We start from the raw sequence: 19170 nt of genomic DNA, 5'->3' as shown, positions 1-19170 counted from the left end.
CCTGGGCTGTTCTTCTCTTCCATCTATCCATTATTTCATTTTCTATCTGTATGTATGGAGCCCGGGCTGCGGAAGCCGTCGAGAGCCCGGGCTGTTCTTCTCTTCCATCCTTCCATCCATCCATCCATCCATCCATTCATGCATCCATCCGTTCATTATTTCATTTTCTAACTGTAATGTAATTGAAATGATAAAAAAAAAAAAATCTGTCTACATCTACTACCTACAGATACGTTACCGTATCTGTAGGTAGTAGATGTAGACAGATTTTTTTTTTATTTTTTTTTTATCGTTTCAATTGTCTTGTCTTTACTGATCTCTTCCCTTTCCATTTTTGGAAGGACCCGTCTCTTTCGAAGAGCCTGCCGTGCCGCCAGGTGGCCAGCGGGGGGCGCCGCAGCGGGGACCGGGGGAGAAACGATCCGACCGACAGGCCGGGTAGTTTCTCCCTGGCTTTTTTTTTTATTTGATAGAATTGTTTTTGTGGTATTCTTTTACCCCCTTTTTTTTTCCCCTATTTTTTTTTTCTTTTTTTTTCCCATTAATTTATTTTCCCCCACCAGGGGGCGCCGACGAGGGGAGACGCCTCCCGCCGCCGCCGGCCCGGACACATCGCAAATTTACAACGGTGGACTATTATTATTATTTTTTTTTTACGCGGCCAGCAGGGGGCGCCACGCGCACGGACCGGCGTCCGCCATTGGCCGCTCGGGAACTTTGCATCTCAATCGGGGGGGGGGGGGGGGGGGGTTCATCCGGGCGGACCGGCTACTTTTCATCTTCTTGGGGCGAGTGCTATTTTTAATTTTTTTTCTTTTGTCTTTTTGTCTCGTTCCGTCCTTTCCTTCGACCGGCCAGCAGGGGGCGCCGCTGCCCGAAAGCTGGCGGGCCGTGGGCCCTCCGTCCCACTTACTTTCGCCCGACGGGAATTTTTTCTTTTTATCCGAGAGGACACACGGATTCTGCACCCACCCTCAGTGTCGTCAGGTGGCCACCGGGGGGCGACGCTGCGGTAATACGGGCCCGGCCCCGCCACCCGGGGGCCCGGGCCCTCTCTCCTGCTTACATTTGCCGGGCTTATATATTATTTATATTATTTCGGCCAAGTCCGCGGAGCTTGTGTGAGAAGGGCATTCGGCCGTAAAATCGCGGAGCCCGAAAACCGGGTCTGATATTAATTCAATCCAGAGGGAAGGTTGCCCAAGTCTGCGGAGCTCAGGTGAGAAGGGCATTCGTCAGAAAAATCGCGGAGCCCGAAAACCGGGTCTGATATTAATTCAATCCAGAGGGAAGGTTGCCCAAGTCCGCGGAGCTCAAGTGAGAAGGGCATTCGTCAGAAAAATCGCGGAGCCCGAAAACCGGGTCTTATATTAATTCAATCCAGAGGGAAGGTTGCCCAAGTCCGCGGAGCTCAGGTGAGAAGGGCATTCGTCAGAAAAATCGCGGAGCCCGAAAACCGGGTCTGATATTAATTCAATCCAGAGGGAAGGTTGCCCAAGTCCGCGGAGCTCAGGTGAGAAGGGCATTCGTCAGAAAAATCGCGGAGCTCGCAGCCGCGCTCTATACCTCCCCCCCTTGCCGATCGCAGCGCCCCCTGGTGGGCTTAATCCGGTACTACGATTTGTGGAAGTCTTGCCGATGAGTGGAGACTGGCACCCTTCAGGCCGGGACAGGCTTCCAGGAGGGCGCCACCCGGGGGCCCGGGCCCTCTCTCCTGCTTACATTTGCCGGGCTTATATATTATTTATATTATTTCGGCCAAGTCCGCGGAGCTCGTGTGAGAAGGGCATTCGGCCGTAAAATCGCGGAGCCCGAAAACCGGGTCTGATATTAATTCAATCCAGAGGGAAGGTTGCCCAAGTCCGCGGAGCTCAGGTGAGAAGGGCATTCGTCAGAAAAATCGCGGAGCCCGAAAACCGGGTCTGATATTAATTCAATCCAGAGGGAAGGTTGCCCAAGTCCGCGGAGCTCAAGTGAGAAGGGCATTCGTCAGAAAAATCGCGGAGCCCGAAAACCGGGTCTGATATTAATTCAATCCAGAGGGAAGGTTGCCCAAGTCCGCGGAGCTCAGGTGAGAAGGGCATTTGTCAGAAAAATCGCGGAGCCCGAAAACCGGGTCTGATATTAATTCAATCCAGAGGGAAGGTTGCCCAAGTCCGCGGAGCTCAGGTGAGAAGGGCATTCGTCAGAAAAATCGCGGAGCTCGCAGCCGCGCTCTATACCTCCCCCCTTGCCCATCGCAGCGCCCCCTGGTGGGCTTAATCCGGTACTACGATTTGTGGAAGTCTTGCCGATGAGTGGAGACTGGCACCCTTCAGGCCGGGACAGGCTTCCAGGAGCCTGGGGAAAATCGGAGCATGTGACGCAAAAGTGTCGCGCGCGCCACCCGATACGTTACTCTAATAAGAACCACCTCTCCGGATGTGTAATAGGAAGCACGTGCCGGGGCCTGGGCCCTTGATTCCCCGAATCCTGTATTCATGGTGGGCGTGGTTAGACAGAAAGCGCGGGCTTGGTACGGTGTGTGCGCCACAAACTCCGGAAGTCCTGGGTCTGCTGGTCCCCTTGAGGCAATGGAAGGAAACCGACGGCAGTGACGAAGACTATCTCCCCGACTCGTCAGAGTTGAGCAGCTCGGATGATAGTGGAGGGGAGGAGACATCTTTTCACGGCAGGCAGGTTCTGGAAGTGTCCGGGGCTTGCTCCGCGGAGGCCGACCCAAGTCTCCATCCGGCCCACGCAGTGTCGGTCCAGGTACTTACCCGAAAAGCAGATGGTTCGATTGCATGTAACAAGAAAAATTTCTGCCTGTGGTGCGAGAGGCCATTCTCAAAAATTGCGAGACATGTGCAAGCTGTCCATCACAATGAGCATGAGGTAGCAAGGGCACTCAGCTTTCCGAAGCGCTCCAGGGAAAGGACAGTGCAGCTAGACATGATTCGCACCCGGGGAAACTTTGCCCATAATGTCGGGGTTCTCCGTGAGGGCAGCGGAGTCCTCCTACCGTGCAAGCAGCCGGAAGAAGCAACAGCTCCCCAAGATTTCATGCACTGTGTAAAATGTAAAGGGCTATTCTCCAGGAAGCACCTGTGGCGCCATGTGAAGAGGTGCCCGCTCCGCAAAAGTGACAGCCCCAAACCTGGAAGAACCAGGGTGCAGGGTCTCTTCACTTACGTCACACCTCTCCCGAAGGATGTTGGCACCGGCCTCTGGAAGTTGCTGAGTGAAATGAATTACGATGATGTGGTACCGGTAATCAAAGGGGACCGCTGTATTATGCAGTTCGGTCAGCACCTCTACAACCGTCTGGGGTCTGATGTCAGCAAGCATGATTACATCCGTCAAAAGCTCAGAGAGGTGGGGCGGCTTCTGCTGAAGGCGATGAAGGTCACACCGTTGCGGTGTATGGAAGATTTAATTTGCCCACCGAATTTCCTGCAAGTGGTGCATGCTGTGAGGAGCCTGGCCGGTTACGATGACCGCACCAATACATATAAAATACCCTCGTTGGCTCTGAAGGTGGGACACAGCTTGCAGAAGATTTCTGCTATGGTGGAGTGTCAGGCACTGATGGAGATCAGTGCCCTGACAGTGGAGCGTGCCCGAAACTTTCAGAAAATTTATGAGGCGAGGTGGAGCGAGCTCATCTCCACTGCTGCCCTGAAGACACTTCGAGAGATTAAATGGAATGCACCGCTGCTTCTGCCCTTCACTGATGATGTTAAGCGCTTGAACCTGTACCTCCTTGACCGTCAGCGAGAGTACATTGATGAGTTGTCCGTCCACCCTTCCAAAAAGCAGTGGTCCATGTTGGCCAAAGTTACCCTCACACAGCTGATTCTCTTCAACCCCAGGAGAGAAGGTGAGGTTTCCAAGATGCGGCTCTCCTCCTTCGATTTACGGCACACAGCCGATTTGCAGGGTGATGTGGCCCAGGCCCTGTCAGAGCTGGAGAAGGCACTCTGTCGTCACTTCTCCCGTATTGAGATTCCTGGGAAAAGAGGCAGGAAAGTCCCTGTCCTGTTATCCCCAAGCATGCAGAAAGCGATGGAGCTCCTCACAGAGAAGCGGACAGAATGTGGTGTGACCCCACAAAATATCTACATGTTTGCTAGGCCAACAGCCATGTCCCATTATAGGGGATCCGACTGCATACGTCTCTACGCCCGGGAGTGTGGGGCCAAGCACCCCGAAGCATTATCTTCCACCCGCCTACGGAAGCATGTGGCTACACTTTCCAGGGTCCTCAACCTGAGCAATACAGAGATGGATCAGCTTGCTGATTTCCTTGGACATGATATCCGGGTGCATCGGCATTATTACCGCCTCCCGGAGGGTACCCTTCAACTGGCCAAGTTGAGCAAGCTCTTTCTGGCTCTCGAGCAAGGGAGAATGGCTGAATTCAGGGGCCACAGTCTGGAAGAGATCTCCATTGATCCAAATAGTAGGTATCACTTGACAGTGTGGCTCCAGGGACTGACTGTCTAAGTGGGCTGGTGTGATCGGTTTCCCTGTCCTTCTCTATCCACAGAGCTGATCCAGGTAGTGAGCGATGACTCTGGGGATGAGCCAGAGAGTCAAGATACCGAGGTTCCCATGGGGCACATGGGAAAAGAAGCCGGCAGCGTGGTGTTGGCAGCGGATGGAGGTGCAGCTAAAGGTGGGTGTGACTGTCCATTCCATTTGAGATGCGTCCATGACTGGTGGTGGCGTTGCGTGGTGACTGACCTTTCCTCTCCCGCACAGGTGACGGAAGGGGTGCCAAGCGCAATCCGTGGACCCCAGCAGAAGTGAAAGCTGTTGAACGTCACATGATTCGGTTCATTCGCTCATTCAAGGTGCCGGGCAAGAATGACTGTGATGCGTGCCTAAGGGCAGAACGACAAGCGCTGAAGGCTCGGAACTGGCTCTCGGTTAAGTTTTACATTAAGAACCGAATTACTGCTGAAATGAGAAAGACCCTTTCCTGAATAAAATGTATCTGCTGCTGAATACATGTTTCCTCTATCTCTGGTTAACCCTGAAAATAAATCAGTTATGTGGGTGTCCTCACGAGGCAGGTATTCCTGAATAGGTCCCCATGAGGTCCAGGGTCCTTCTGGTATTTGATACTGATTTATCGGTCAATTTGGTAAGGCGCAATGTGAATGTGATTCCCTCGGTGGGTGCGGACCCCCTGGTCATGCTGCTCGGGTGCAAGGAAAAAGGTGTCCCCATGAGGAAGGTTCCAGACATATGTCCCGATGAGGATAGAAAAACGTGTGTGTGTGTGTGTGTGTGTGTGTGTGTGTGTGTGTGTGTGTGTGTGTCTGCCTGTCAGTAAGTGGCGTCTGTCAGTAAGGGGTATCTGTGTGAAAAAGTGTGTCAGTAAGTGTGACTGGCAGTATGTTTGTCAGCAAGTGGAATCTGTATCAGGAAGGGGTGTCTGTGTTAGTAAGTGCTATCTGTAATGGATGTCTGTGTCAATAAGGGGTGTCTGTTATGTAAGTGTGTTTGTGTCAGTAAGGGTGTCTGTGTCAGTAAGGGTGTTTGTGTCAGTAAGGGTGTCTGTGTCTGTAAGGGCTGTTTGTGTCAGTAAGTGTGTTTGTATCTGTTAGCGTGCCTGTGTGACACCCTAAAGTAGGTATCACTGAAGTCAACAATTTACAGGTAAGTATTAGGAAGTCTAACCCTCTGGTTTAATGTGTTACTTTATCTTTTCTGGTGTTCCTCACCTGAATCTAGTGTCTGTAGCTTCTAACAGGCATAAGTTTCACCAGCAACTCACAATATAGTTCAGGATATATGGCACACAGACATTAATTACACAATTTCTCTATATGAATTTTTTATTCTACTGAAACACTGCTATAAATTTTTCTCAGCTGTAGAAATTTGAGATTATCTCATATCATGGCAATTTAGATTAACCTCAATGCGTATGCTTGTCACATACCATTTTCATGCAAAGAACAATAAAGCACAAGAAACAATATCCACATTTGACAATCCTTACACACTAATATCAAGTTTTAAGCAATCACCTGAAAATACTCTTATAATTGGGGCCCCGTAAAAACCTTTAGTTTTGTAGCTAGCTACATTGAGTATAGTGCACCTTTCTAGGAAAGTTATATTCTGAAAATAGTTAATACAAGTCTTGGATGAAGGTAGCAATGGATGGATTACAACAAATGAAGTGTAGCTGTTTCTGTCCAACCAGGCAGTTTTGCAACTTCTAATATGGGCCCTCATTCCGAGTTGTTCGCTCGTTCTTTTCCTTCGCATCGGTGCGATTTTCCACTAACTGCGCATGCGCAATGTTCGCACTGCGGTTGCGCCAAGTAAATTTGCTAAGAAGTTAGGTATTTTACTCACGGCATTACGAGGTTTTTTCTTCGTTCTGGTGATCGTAGTGTGATTGACAGGAAGTGGGTGTTTCTGGGCGGAAACTGGCCGTTTTATGGGAGTGTGTGAAAAAACGCTGCCGTTTCTGGGAAATACGCGGGAGTGGCTGGAGAAACGGGGGAGTGTCTGGGCGAACGCTGGGTGTGTTTGTGACGTCAAACCAGGAACGACAAGCACTGAACTGATCGCACTGGAAGAGTAAGTCTCGAGCTACTCAGAAACTGCAAAGAAAAATCTTTTCGCAATATTGCGAATACTTCGTTCGCAATTCAGCTAAGCTAAGATTCACTCCCAGAGGGCGGCGGCTTAGTGTGTGCACTGCTGCGAAAAGCGGCTAGCGAGCGAACAACTCGGAATGAGGGCCATCGTGCAGCACACTATTTCTAGGCAACTGTGAGTCTGTCTTGCTAGTCTGGATGTAATATTAACTGATTGTACTGTAGGTGCTATTTTCTTAGAGGAGGCTCTCTGCGATATCCACATGGCTGTGTCAGGCAATAAGTAGGTTTACAACTGTGCCACTTGATCCTGACTCATCCTTAAACGCAATGTAGGCAGCTAAGGTGTCTCTGTCCCTGTTATGAGCAGTCTCTCTATCTCTGGAAGGGCTTGCGATGAGTAGTTGGTGAAACAGGGTTACTGACCTGGACTCCAAAAAGGATACTGTACTCAATTGTTACATTTACACTGTCTGACTGAGAGCAGTACATCAGCTGCAGGCCCCTGTGATATTGAGTCCTGAATCCTTTAAGCACTGGCGTGCGCAGCACATTTTATTAGGGGGTGCACCGTCGGAGGGGTGTGTCTAGCACTGCCTTTTGGACGTGTCTAGCACCATCTATTGATGGTCAACGCATATAAAATATCCACCCTTGTACCAATCCTAATAAAGCAGATACATTGTCATATGTTGTGGTGTGCACCAAACAAACACCCCTGATGGCACTCACTGCAATTACAGTTCTCCTCCTCAGCCTGGTCTGGCTCCCCCTCTCTTTCCCCTGCAAGCTGCAGTCACTCACTGACAGTCGCAGACTAGTTACTGCTGCTGCTGGAAAAACGAGTGACGTGTCAATGCTGCTGCTGACCGCCTGCCATGATTGAACTTGTCTTCCTCATGTCACATCACACTGTTTTTGTACGTGGAGGTGGATCTGGGAATTTGAAAGCCGATGGCAGTGGCACCCTTGATTAACCCAGGCGTCCGGTCAGTAGTGCAGTCCTGACAGGGTGCAGCGCAGAGGGGACAGTAATCTGCCTGCTCGGCAATTGCTGCTTCAGGCATGTGAGATTGGGGAAAAATACACAAATAAGATAGCAGCGCTAAATGGAATGAATATAGATATGAAGGTTTGAGTGAAAAAAATTAATCACAATTTAATAAAACATCTTTCTAAAAAACACATAAAATACCATAATATGGCCACAAATATGCTTAATCACTTATACTGACTGCTGCCGTTAAGGTGTAGTCCGTTCCTAATGGTATAAGGACTGGCAAGGAATTTGATGATGTAACACTGGAAATGAACCAAATATATAGTCCCACATAGGTTGTTACCACTTAAAGCCGCTGGAGGTGTAGTCCCTTGAGATTGTCCCTTTGTTGGTCTCAGACCTAGGCGAGGGTATTGGGGGATCCTCACTGCATTGCGGTATCCTCCTGTTATGAAAGGATGAGTGGTGTTCCAGATTAATTGGTTCTTTGTAGGTTCAGTGTCCCAGTCCTGGTTCGGACACACCAAGGCAGCTGAATTGGCAGGAAATAGTGGCCTGGCAAGCCTCCTGACGCGTTTCACTGCAAGGCACTGCAGCTTTATCAAAGGTAGTAGAAGTTGGTAGAATGCCTGGGTATTTATACCCTCCATGATTAATAACAGGTCAACAGCTGTTCACTCAAACCTTCTAATTAGTGTAAAAATTAACTAAAACAATTCTCTTAGCTATTGCACGGGATTATATCCATTCACAAGACAGACTAATTACATAGAAATCATATTATGTGCTGAATACAGGTTTAAAAACTTTTATAATCTTCCTTTAGTATCATTATGCGGCCGGAATGCTTCCGGGTCAAGAAGGACAAGTGACTACATAATACTGAGTGCACTTATGGTGTCTGATAGGAAAACGGGAAGGCATGGACTTAAACGTCTGGGTGGATGTGATCTTAAACTTATAAAAGACTTAACATACCATAATCAGGGAGATCCCATATTGTTATTCTCTGCACTGAGGAGCGATATGTCACTTCCGGGATATCCGCATATCGCTCCTCAGTGCAGAGAATAACAATATGGGATCTCCCTGATTATGGTATGTTAAGTCTTTTATAAGTTTAAGATCACATCCACCCAGACGTTTAAGTCCATGCCTTCCCGTTTTCCTATCAGACACCATAAGTGCACTCAGTATTATGTAGTCACTTGTCCTTCTTGACCCGGAAGCATTCCGGCCGCATAATGATACTAAAGGAAGATTATAAAAGTTTTTAAACCTGTATTCAGCACATAATATGATTTCTATGTAATTAGTCTGTCTTGTGAATGGATATAATCCCGTGCAATAGCTAAGAGAATTGTTTTAGTTAATTTTTACACTAATTAGAAGGTTTGAGTGAACAGCTGTTGACCTGTTATTAATCATGGAGGGTATAAATACCCAGGCATTCTACCAACTTCTACTACCTTTGATAAAGCTGCAGTGCCTTGCAGTGAAACGCGTCAGGAGGCTTGCCAGGCCACTATTTCCTGCCAATTCAGCTGCCTTGGTGTGTCCGAACCAGGACTGGGACACTGAACCTACAAAGAACCAATTAATCTGGAACACCACTCATCCTTTCATAACAGGAGGATACCGCAATGCAGTGAGGATCCCCCAATACCCTCGCCTAGGTCTGAGACCAACAAAGGGACAATCTCAAGGGACTACACCTCCAGCGGCTTTAAGTGGTAACAACCTATGTGGGACTATATATTTGGTTCATTTCCAGTGTTACATCATCAAATTCCTTGCCAGTCCTTATACCATTAGGAACGGACTACACCTTAACGGCAGCAGTCAGTATAAGTGATTAAGCATATTTGTGGCCATATTATGGTATTTTATGTGTTTTTTAGAAAGATGTTTTATTAAATTGTGATTAATTTTTTTCACTCAAACCTTCATATCTATATTCATTCCATTTAGCGCTGCTATCTTATTTGTGTATTTTTCTTGTGGTTTTGGGTTTGACTACCCCAATTTATAGCAGCAGCATTAGAAACGCAACATCCACTAAGCGCCTGAACCTTTTTACCTTGGTAGAAAACAACTTGCTATGTGAGATTGGGGAGCTGGACATTAGGGGGTGCCTGTGCGCACCAGCCCCCCCCCCCCCCCCCCCCCCCCTGCGCACACCTATGCCTTTAAGCTGTCTGTGTAACTAAGACAGTATTGTTCCTTACTGCACTACAAAGTTCAGGCTGTGTGCTGAGAAAACTGCAGCACGTGACTGTCTGCTTCGGCGCAGAGGTGCTTACTGCTATTTGATGGCTCTTATCAGTCTCATAAAGGGTGTTGGTAATATAGAAACTGGCTAATTTACTGTATAAAACTGTGATCTCTAGTATAACAGGGTATTTCAGCAGGGAGTTTGTGACAGTCAATTAGATCATTCAGCAATTACTGAGACTGCTTCTATGGTGTGTGAGAATGTATAATCTGCAATGGGGCTCCTGGATCTCACTAGAAGTGGCTATTTTGCCTAAGGCCTGACGTAATCAGCTCACCACTCCATAGACACTCTCTTTGTCAGCTGCTGGACTCTGATTTATTGAAGATCAGACAAGGAGTCTCCTTTGGTCACCATGTACACCACCAAATCAGCTCAGCACCTTCTGCTCCTAGGTCCTGTTCCACTCTGCCCATCCTCCTAAGATGGCCGCCGCCCAACTGCCAACAGACTCGGCACACGGCTGTTAACTGTCCAAGCGCATGACAGCTATAGCATAGAAAATGTTCTTAACCCTTTCCTTGCTGAAGTCTCAAAGCATTTAGCCAGGCTGCATTTTGTAGAGGGATAAAAAGGGCGCAGAAATAAGTTTAATGTCCGTGGTAACTCTGTTGGGGTGTCACACCTGTGTCAGTAAGTGTGCCTGTGTCAGTGCATTTGTGTCAGTAAGTGGAATCTGTGTTAGTAAGGGGAATCCGTATCAGTAAGTGGTATCTGACAGTAAGGGGTGTTTGTGCCTGTATGTTTGTGTCAGTAAATTGTATCTTAACCAGTAATGGGTGTCTGTCATTAAGTATGTATGTGCCAATAAATGATGTGTGTGTCCATAAGGGGTAACTGTCAGTAAGTGGTGTCTGTGTCTATTAATGTGTGTATCAGTAAGTGTTTGTCAGTAAGATATGTCAGTGTGTATGTGTCAGTAAGTCTGTGAAAGTGGTGTGTGTGTGTGTGTGTGTGTGTGTGTGTGTGTGTGTGTGTGTGTGTGTGTCTGTATCAGTGTGTCTGTCAGAAAGTGGTGTCTGTGTCGATACGTGTGTCCCAGGAGCCCTCAGTTGCCGGTCGACTCTGTATTGCCCCTATCTTTTCTAATCTTTCCACATATGCTCTGTATTGCCCCACCTTTGCTCCCCTTTCCACCTACTTTGCAGGATGCTCTCTGTATTATATGGTGGTCACTGCGATGCTCCCTGTATGATATGGTGGTCACTAATGCAATGTATTATATGGTGGCCACAAACATTTTCTTGTTATAGTTAACTATTAAGTGGTTGAAGGTAAGCACTAGCTACAGTATGACCTCCACGGCGATAGCCACACTCATGGTATAGGCGACACACCCTATTTATACCACACTCACACCAAACTGGTCACATCACTAGTCACACCACCACAGCGATTGTCACACCTCCTTCCGAGGCACACAATAGGCCCTTCATAAATTTCAGCTCCAGGCCCCTGTGGACCTTAATCTGGCACTAGCTACATGGCTGTGGGTGGCAGGGAGAGGCAGAGGGTGACAGCATAAGGTGGGGGAGGCAGAGGTTGACATAGAGAGGCAGCGGGTGACAGCAGAAGGTAGTGGGTGACGGGGATGGTGATAGGGAGAGACAGGGGTTCTAGCACAATGTCCTGCATGGTGCAGAAAACATGGGGCATGTACCTTGGTGGAGGTGTAAGGATGTGCCCTGTGGGCACATCTGTGTTGTCCCTAGTTGGGGACAGCGCTGGGGCAGCTTGTCTGTCCCCAGCGCTGGGTGCGTGGCGGCGGCGGCGGGTGTCCGGTGCAGGGATTACCCTTTTCCCTGCACCGGACCCCAGGCTGGAGGGTTTGAATGTTGGCGCCCTCCGGGAGCCAATCGCGGCTCCCGGAGCGGCGGCCAATCAGGAAGAGACGCAGCGAGCCAATCAGCGCTCGCCGCGTCATAGGCCCCGCCCCCGGCGTCTGACGTCAGACGCCGGGCGGGAGCCGTTCGGACAGGAGGCCGCGCCGAAGAGCGGCGAAGAGGAGGAGCCCGCGCGCAGGAGGAAGAAGAAGAGGATCGCGTGGCTGAAGAGAAGACACGGCCGGGAGCAGCGGAGGAGGTCGTTGGCGCGCCGGAGCGCAGAAGAGGATCCGGCGCCGAGGAGAAGACGACGACCGCGGGGAGAGGAGGTCCTGAGGCCGCGGAAGAGGCCAGAAGACGTCGGCCTGCAGAAAGAAGATGTCCAGCGGCGGCTGGACGCAGGGAAGAGACGGAGGCGCCGCTGGCCAGGACGGGTCAGCGGCAGAAGACGGTGGAGGCCCCCAGGTTAGGTAAGGCCTCAGTGAGGCTATCCTCCCCCTCCCCTTTTCCTCCCTCGACCACCAGGGACGGGCATTAGGCCCGAGGACACAATTCAGGCGCTAGGCCTGGGCGCAGTTAGGAGTTTGGGCCCCCAATATTTGATGAGGTGGTTTGGGCATTAGGCCCAAGCCACCCCACTCATGCGGCACCAGATAGGCGGCACTAGGCCCGGGGGACAATCTAGGCACTAGGCCTGTGGCTAATAGAGGGCGTTAGGCCCTAGGGTATTTGTGGCCAAATCAGGGATACGATAAGGTGACCCTGGGCACAAGGCCCAGGTCACCCAACGGGCGGCAAGTAGGCGGGCGCTAGGCCCGTGGGTAAAGTCAGGCCTCCGGCCTGTGGGCAGTTAGGGGGCGCTAGGCCCAGCGAAGCAGTGTTTCCCTGAGGTGAGTAAAGGTGGTACTGGGCGCTAGGCTCAGGCCACCCTGAGAGTACGGTAGGTGGGTGAGCTGTGCGGTCCCCACTACTGGGTGTTCTGGGTCGGGTAGATAAAGGGACAGCACCGTTTTATGTTGTAACTCCGATAGTGTGATATATGTTATCGTGCAGGGCAAAGTGTATGTGTTGTGTAAGTTGTGCATAGTTGTGTTGCACCACACCCACAGAGCTAGTTTGAGGGCTCCGCTGTTGTAGATAGTATAGGGTGTGACACTAGGTCAGAGTTAGGCCCTGCACGGCTGTTTCTCTTTGCCTCCTTACAGGGACCTGTAAATGGAGAAGATCGGAGTGCAAGACTTGTGACGGTGAGTAGCATCCGTGTACGTCTGTCCCTTGTTTGTCCCCGAGCGCCGGAGTTAGGATTGCTCACGGACGTGAGAATCCCTTTCATCACACTACGTGCGAAAGCGCGAGTGTGTGAAAGCTGGGTAGCTGAGGCTTTGTGCCGGTGATGACCATTCACCCAGCCGGTGAAGGTCGCAGCCACCCCTGGGGTATCCCCTGTTCCAGCGGAAGAAGGGTCGATACCCCCTTTAATGTAAACCCTTCTCTCCTCAGCTAGGTCGTCGGTAAGCTCCGAGAGGGAATCGCCGTGTCCGGATCCGACTGAAGAATTCCAGGTCCGTTGAAGGTTCCGGTACCTGAAGGTGAGAGAGAGCGGCGCCTGGTGAGTACCGCGTCTACACCTGCACGGCAGCAGGCACCACCACACGCACCGCACCTCTCACACTTGGCGTAGTCGGCAGGATCAAAGAGACCGGATCACGGACACGATGTGGAACGCCACCAAGAAGACCTCCCTGCGGACGGCTCCGGAGAAGACTCACCCCCGGACGTGTGCGGACCAGAGCGACTGGGTGACGGTGTCTGGGGCAGACATCCTGAAGATGGTGCAGCGGTCGGTCCAGCGTGAAAAAGAAGAGCGCCGGGAGAAGGGGCGCAAGAAGGCCGCTGTGACGCCCTGCAAGAATTGTCGGCAAACAGGTCACTTTGCCGACGAGTGTACTTGGCGAGAGACGTCCCCAAAGAAGGTGGTCCAGGAAGCGGACCGAAGACGTCAGAAGGGCCAAGCGAAGAAGGAGTCCTGGTGTTTGCTCTGCGGAAACTACGGGCATGAGCACAACAGTTGTCCTTGGGACGAAGAGTTGAGCGAAGACGAGGTTGATTCCTGGTGTGAAAACTGTGGAGATCCCCGACATCGGCTCCTGGAATGTCCATGGACTGAAGACCGGACGGACTACGAGGCCACGGTGAAGCAGCTGACGGAGTCTCGTCAGCAGCTTTGGGACCGGGTGGCTGCAGAGCCCGTGTGTGCGCTCTGCGAGGCGAGAGGACATGCGCTTCCCGATTGTCCGTGGAACGAAGACCGGATGATTGCGGATGGTCGCGCCCAGAGATGGGAGGAGGAAACCAGGGAAATGGAGCGGAAGGCCTTGCTTGAAGTTAGTTCGCAGGTGCCCATTTCCTCTGAGCCGGAACCAACGGGTGAAGATTCCCCAGTGAAGGAGGTGGATCAGGAACCCGTCTTGGAGAAGGTGGCAGTGGCCCTCCCTTGTTGGAAGTGTCGGCGACCAGGACATGCGGCCAGTGAGTGCCCTTGGGAAGATGCCGCGGACCTACTCTGTCCCAAGAAAGTGACCCCAGTAAGGCAGAATCCTTTCCCGCATGAGGCGGAGGTGGACGACTGGGAGGTGAAGAGACCACGCTGCGAAGAAAAGCGTGAAGACCCAGTGACTGAGACGTCTGGAATCTCTCCACGATGGAACCGTACACGACCAGGACGTGCGGAACAGGAGTGTCCTGGGTACCAAGAGATGCCAGCGGAAGCGAAGGAGTACGCTGAGGAAGTAACGATGCCAGCGGAAGCGAAAGAGTACGCTGAGGAAGCAGAGGTGCCAGCGGAAGCGAAGAAGTACGCTGAGGAGGAAAGTAATACCCCAGTCCAAGTATCGGAGGAGGACTCGGACTACGGTGAGCTGTCCGCCGACGAATCCCTCCCAGAACAGATGGAGGACGACTCTGGCGTCGGAAGCGCCGACGAGAGTGACTGGCAGGATCGGGTGGAGTCATGCTCCCAGTTGAATGCCCTCCGTGAAGAGGAGATAGTCCTGGAGCAAGAGTACCTGCCGGGAGTGCCGAGATGGACCGACGTACGGGGACAGGACTGTGATGCCGTGGGAGGACCCGTTCCAGAGGAAGACACAGGACCTTTGGAGATGCCCCACGAGGAAATTCGACATGTGGTGGCTGTTGCCCGGGAGGAAACGGATGCCCCGGAGGATTCCGCTGTTGGGTGGTGGTCGATACCACACCCGGAAGACAGGGACGAAGCCACAGACGATATCGGAGGCCAAGAGTGGGTGACTGTTGTCCCCGTGGAAGAAGATTCCCCTTGGTGGCCAACGTCAAGCGACCGTGAGGAGATGCCACTCCCCCAGAGGATCCGTTGATGGAGGTCAGGACGCAAGAGGAACCCGGAGCTGGAGGAGGAAGGATGTGGGGTCACAGCTGGTCCAGGCTGGGCCCCCGAATGCACCCTCGCCGGAGGGACCTCGGAATTCCCTGACCCGCGGACAATGGGCGTCGTGAGGAACTTTGTAGGGACTACAAAGGAAAAAGGGGGGGGAAATGTAAGGATGTGCCCTGTGGGCACATCTGTGTTGTCCCTAGTTGGGGACAGCGCTGGGGCAGCTTGTCTGTCCCCAGCGCTGGGTGCGTGGCGGCGGCGGCGGGTGTCCGGTGCAGGGATTACCCTTTTCCCTGCACCGGACCCCAGGCTGGAGGGTTTGAATGTTGGCGCCCTCCGGGAGCCAATCGCGGCTCCCGGAGCGGCGGCCAATCAGGAAGAGACGCGGCGAGCCAATCAGCGCTCCCCGTGTCATAGGCCCCGCCCCCGGCGTCTGACGTCAGACGCCGGGCGGGAGCCGTTCGGACAGGAGGCCGCGCCGAAGAACGGCGAAGAGGAGGAGCCCGCGCGCAGGAGGAAGAAGAAGAGGATCGCGTGGCTGAAGAGAAGACACGGCCGGGAGCAGCGGAGGAGGTCGTCGGCGCGCCGGAGCGCAGAAGAGGATCCGGCGCCGAGGAGAAGACGACGACCGCGGGGAGAGGAGGTCCTGAGGCCGCGGAAGAGGCCAGAAGACGTCGGCCTGCAGAAAGAAGATGTCCAGCGGCGGCTGGACGCAGGGAAGAGACGGAGGCGCCGCTGGCCAGGACGGGTCAGCGGCAGAAGACGGTGGAGGCCCCCAGGTTAGGTAAGGCCTCGGTGAGGCTATCCTCCCCCTCCCCTTTTCCTCCCTCGACCACCAGGGACGGGCATTAGGCCCGAGGACACAATTCAGGCGCTAGGCCTGGGCGCAGTTAGGAGTTTGGGCCCCCAATATTTGATGAGGTGGTTTGGGCATTAGGCCCAAGCCACCCCACTCATGCGGCACCAGTTAGGCGGCACTAGGCCCGGGGGACAATCTAGGCACTAGGCCTGTGGCTAATAGAGGGCGTTAGGCCCTAGGGTATTTGTGGCCAAATCAGGGATACGATAAGGTGACCCTGGGCACAAGGCCCAGGTCACCCAACGGGCGGCAAGTAGGCGGGCGCTAGGCCCGTGGGTAAAGTCAGGCCTCCGGCCTGTGGGCAGTTAGGGGGCGCTAGGCCCAGCGAAGCAGTGTTTCCCTGAGGTGAGTAAAGGTGGTACTGGGCGCTAGGCTCAGGCCACCCTGAGAGTACGGTAGGTGGGTGAGCTGTGCGGTCCCCACTACTGGGTGTTCTGGGTCGGGTAGATAAAGGGACAGCACCGTTTTATGTTGTAACTCCGATAGTGTGATATATGTTATCGTGCAGGGCAAAGTGTATGTGTTGTGTAAGTTGTGCATAGTTGTGTTGCACCACACCCACAGAGCTAGTTTGAGGGCTCCGCTGTTGTAGATAGTATAGGGTGTGACACTAGGTCAGAGTTAGGCCCTGCACGGCTGTTTCTCTTTGCCTCCTTACAGGGACCTGTAAGTGGAGAAGATCGGAGTGCAAGACTTGTGACAGTGAGTAGCATCCGTGTACGTCTGTCCCTTGTTTGTCCCCGAGCGCCGGAGTTAGGATTGCTCACGGACGTGAGAATCCCTTTCATCACACTACGTGCGAAAGCGCGAGTGTGTGAAAGCTGGGTAGCTGAGGCTTTGTGCCGGTGATGACCATTCACCCAGCCGGTGAAGGTCGCAGCCACCCCTGGGGTATCCCCTGTTCCAGCGGAAGAAGGGTCGATACCCCCTTTAATGTAAACCCTTCTCTCCTCAGCTAGGTCGTCGGTAAGCTCCGAGAGGGAATCGCCGTGTCCGGATCCGACTGAAGAATTCCAGGTCCGTTGAAGGTTCCGGTACCTGAAGGTGAGAGAGAGCGGCGCCTGGTGAGTACCGCGTCTACACCTGCACGGCAGCAGGCACCACCACACGCACCGCACCTCTCACAGAGGCATGAACACAGTGGTCTCTCCTCTGTCTGTGACAGAGGCCCCACCCCTTGTGTTTTTCTCAGTTTGGCACTCAGCCAGGAAGACTCTGACAGTGCCTATTACACCGGTTGTGAGCTGCCTTTAATTCACAGATAGAAGTGAATCAGAACAAATGTCCAGTTGACTGTTGATTGGAGGCAGTATGCGGCTGTGATCATCAGCACTGATAGGTGGCAGGACTCCTCTATCAGTCCAGCACACACAAGATCAGCCCTCCCTCAGGCAGTGGGGCCCACCCTACTCTCTGCACTGGGCCATTCATCCAACATTACCCAAAATGGTCTGCAGGGAGGCGCAGGGCATAACTCACTGCTGGTCCGCGCAGCAGTGTGCCCCTTATACCCCTTTTACACCGCAAATACATCCTGGGATATTGCGGGTCGAGGTGCAGTCTAACAGTGCTGAAACTAGGATTTTCGTCACCCGGGGCAAGACAGAAAATTGGTGCCCCCCCCCACCCAAAAAAAAAAACTCTGTCAGACTAAAATAATCATATTATCTAAAAATGTGAAAAAAGAGGATACTATTGGACAATATTCCCCTATGTGCCTCAAATACCCTATGCGTCACATGCCCCGCCAGCGTGTTCAACTACATGCTCCTTTGTGTGTCCCCATACATTGCACTATATCATAACACTTCATCACTGCACTACATTCACCTATCCTCTATCCACTGCACTACATCACTATACTACATCCCCTACACGCTGAACTACATCACTACACTACATGCCCCTATGCACTGCACTACATACCCTATATGCCTCACTACATCACTACACTACATCCCCTTATATGCTACATCACATCAGTGCACTACATGCCCCTATATACTGCAATACATTACTACACTACATACCCTATAAGCTACATCAAATCCCCCCATCTGGGAGGCAAAGTGGAGGTTGATACTGCTAACTGGGAGCACAGTGCGCCTCTATAGCTTGTACAGTGCACCGCACGCTATTGCAGCACTGCATGGCAAAGAAGAGAGTTTAAGACAGTAGCATAGGAGAGATAACAGGTACTGGAGCTCACCTGCACAGCATCGGAGCCAGCTGTGGGCAGACAGGTGGGTCAGAAACATTGCCCTGGGAGCTGTCTGCTGTCTCACAGGAGCAGCACAGCACTGCCGGGGGTTTTTCTTCTTCCTTTAAACCTGCTCCTCTGTAACTCCTTGGCGCACCCTCAAATCCTGCACCCGGGGCACATGCCCCCTTAGCCCCCCCTAGTTACGGCCCTGAGTCTAAAAGCACCACTTTTGAATATCCCCGGTCGAGTAACCCTGCATTTCAACCCGGTATAAAAGCAGTGTTATACACGGGATGGATCTGGGTCAATGTACCCCTTTCACACCGCACAAATAACCCAGCATCGACCCGGCATATTGCCGTGTCAACACAGGTCAGTGTGCGGTGTGAAAGCGCCAAGTCCGAATTCCCGGGTCGTCTGACCCGGTAATTCAACCCGGGTTATAAACAGTGTTATTCCCAGTTTGAATACCGGGTCAGTGGCTGCATAAATGGATTCTTGGGTCGATGCGACCCGGGACCCGTTTACTAGATAGGGAGAGGCGGCGCGGAGATGAGCTCATCTCCCAGCGCCGCCTCCACCTCCGCCGCCGGCTCTGCCCCCCGCTGCTATGGCAACTGACCCGGCATATTGCCGGATGTGGAAGCCAGCGAAAGGGGTAGGAGAGTCTCCAATGCCGGATCCCACCCAGGAAGGACACGTTTCACATCTCCAATGCTGGATCCCAACCGGGAATTGGAAACGGGTCCTCCCCGGGTGGGTTCCGGCATTGGAGCCTCTGCGCTGGCTTCCCAACCCGGTAATATGCCGGGTCGGTTGCCATAGCGTCGGGGGCGGAGCCGGCCGCGGGGGTGGAGGCGGCGCTGGGAGATGAGCTCATCTCCGCGCCGCCTCTCCCTATGTAGCAAACGGGTCCCGGGTTGCTTCGCCCCGGGAACCCGTTTACACTGCCACTGACCCAGCATTCAACCCGGGAATAACACTTCTTATTACTCG

The sequence above is a fragment of the Pseudophryne corroboree genome, chromosome 2 (assembly GCF_028390025.1).
Source record: "Pseudophryne corroboree isolate aPseCor3 chromosome 2, aPseCor3.hap2, whole genome shotgun sequence".
NCBI lineage: Eukaryota > Metazoa > Chordata > Amphibia > Anura > Myobatrachidae > Pseudophryne > Pseudophryne corroboree.
This window is presented reverse-complemented; position numbering follows the sequence as displayed.